The sequence below is a fragment of the Ochotona princeps genome, chromosome 2, assembly GCF_030435755.1.
Source record: "Ochotona princeps isolate mOchPri1 chromosome 2, mOchPri1.hap1, whole genome shotgun sequence".
Taxonomy (NCBI): Eukaryota; Metazoa; Chordata; class Mammalia; order Lagomorpha; family Ochotonidae; genus Ochotona; species Ochotona princeps.
In genome coordinates this window covers 160,012,445-160,014,753 of record NC_080833.1, presented here as the reverse complement: position 1 = coordinate 160,014,753, position 2,309 = coordinate 160,012,445, and the positions used below count along the sequence as shown (strand labels likewise).

General features: G+C 40.4%; 1 pseudogene; it reads right to left on the bottom strand.

Annotated features, from left to right (window-relative positions):
- Positions 1–1,477: 1,477 nt before the first annotated feature.
- LOC101533290 (RNA-binding protein 39-like) lies at positions 1,478–2,038 on the bottom strand (annotated as a pseudogene).
- Between the last annotated feature and the right edge of the window lie 271 nt (positions 2,039–2,309).

Genomic DNA, 2,309 nt, shown 5'->3' with positions numbered 1-2,309 from the left:
TATTAAAGTTGCTCCAAGGCATATATAGTGGCCATTGTGCCGAGCCCAGTGTTACAGTCATGTTGCCCCAGGGTATAGTGGCTGTTGTGCTGGGTCCAGTATTTTTTTTGTTTTTATTTTTTGCCTTTTAAAGAGAATTTTGAGTGGTTCTTACAAAGATTGTTGCAATATGAAAGTCATTTGTTTGATAGAAATATCAAGCTGTCTTGTCAAACACACTGAAGTAACCCGAAAATATATTTCAGAGCTCACAGGGCTTAAAAAGAACAAAGATTACATGTAACCAGGCAAAATCTATTTCTGCATTTCCTATTTCTTAGACTGCTTTGTTAAGCAAACATCTTCAGGAAATGCAGGGGTCATTTTGTTTGGAATCTTAAGACATATCAGAACACATAGTATTTACCAAGTAACTTTTATAGATACATTAATTGAAAAAAATATAATTTTGAAGTCTCCTCTTTCTTGTCGAATTATCAGAATGCAAAATAAGATGTTTCCCAAACAGCCCTTTAGCTGTCTTGAATTTCCACACTACACATGTGTGCCAAAAATCTCTGCTAAACCATGAACCAAGTATAAACAATAGTGAAATGTAACTGTTGCGTAAGAAGTTAGGCTTCCAAAACATTAAAAACAATGTTACATTTCTCTGTGCCCTTATATAGAAAGCACACTTGTTCCCCTAGAGCTATTCCTGTAGACCCTTAATGTATTTTTCTAGGTGTACATTTTAGAAGGCAGAACAAGAGAACAACTCTGTATACAGTGGGATTTGCCAGTTAGGGAGAAAGAACACACTTCATTCCTGTTTACATTTTTATTTTTTCAAGGTAACAGGAATTGTATACAAATGACAGTAGACCCTTGCCTCTTTATTTTTTCTAAATAAAAGAAAACTCAAGATGAATTCTCAAGAAACAAAAAATGCCATCTTCCTTCCTCGTCTCCTTGGAACTAGTATTTGCGTTGCTGTCATAGAATCAGGAAACAGGCTGTAATACGTTGGATGAGGTGCATATACGGCTGTTATCATTTTCCCAGCAAATCACCTGCCACACAATGCATTCACAGCAGTAACAGCTGCAGCAGTGACTGGGCACTTCACATCCGCATTGCCCTGAGCTGAGTTCTTGTCAACATAAAATGAATCATTCCTCCATGTTTATTACATTCTTCAATCACACATCCTTAATCTCTGTATCCCATCCCACTTCTTCTTCTGTTTGAGGGTTAAACATATTAGAGAGCTGGAAACACTGTGTTGCAAGTGGCTGAACAGAGCTGGCAGCCGCTGAAGTGGAAGCTGATTTAGTCTCCTGGGAAAGTCTTGTTTGCAAATCTGCCACAGCACCGAATGCCAAAGAACCATCATTCCCAGAGCTCGTGCTGCTGGAGGAATCGGCCAATCTGTGCCCTGTGCAAGTCTTGACACTAATTGCAGATGACTAGTTGCTCCCAAGCCAACTCTAGTCCTTTCCAGTTCATCACTGTCCAAAGATGAGCTAGCACTGGAAGCATCTGTTCACTCAGTAACATGACCAACCTTCATCGGCCTTCCTGCTAGTTCAAATCCATTCAGTTGTTCTGAAGCCTTTTTGGCAAATTCTAAATCAGAAAATGTAATAAACCCACACCTTTTCCAATGGCCTGGTTTGCCATCCAGCATGAGCTGTCTACTTTCAATCCTTCCAAAAGGTTCAAAGATTCCTCTAAGCATGTCTTCTGTTATGTTTAAGTGAACAAGCCCACATAAAGTCTCACAGGCCCAGCTATCCCTTTTGTAAATTGCTTGCCAATGCTGCAGCTCTGTTTTTTCTGCCTGTGAAGCCTGTACTATGACTGGCATTCCTAAAACTCGCTGGCCAATTAATACTATTGCTAGAGGCAATAAGCTCACATCGACAAACCCTACATAAGCAATTCCCTTGGAATGACTTGAATTCCTATCAGAAACCACCCTCCCATCTTGAACCTTTCCTACTGTAGAAAAGAATTCTTCCCAATCTCGTGGTCAAATTCTCGTTGCCAACTGCATGCAGAATATTGCCCAAGCATCTTTTTGCTCAGGAGTTAGAATATCCCCAGGCTCTCTCACAGGCCCCTTGTCTTCTCTGAAGGGTTAGGATTACACTTCGAGAACGTTGTCTGCAAGGGCTTCTCTAACGGCCTTGGAATTTGCAGTCTCGACTTTTTTTGTTTTTATGACAGTGTAATAGGCATTGGAGTTTCCCCTCCAACCCATTGTTCTCTAGGTTCATAGCAGCAAATCAATAATTGCAAAAACATGGAAGCGACCGAAATGCCCA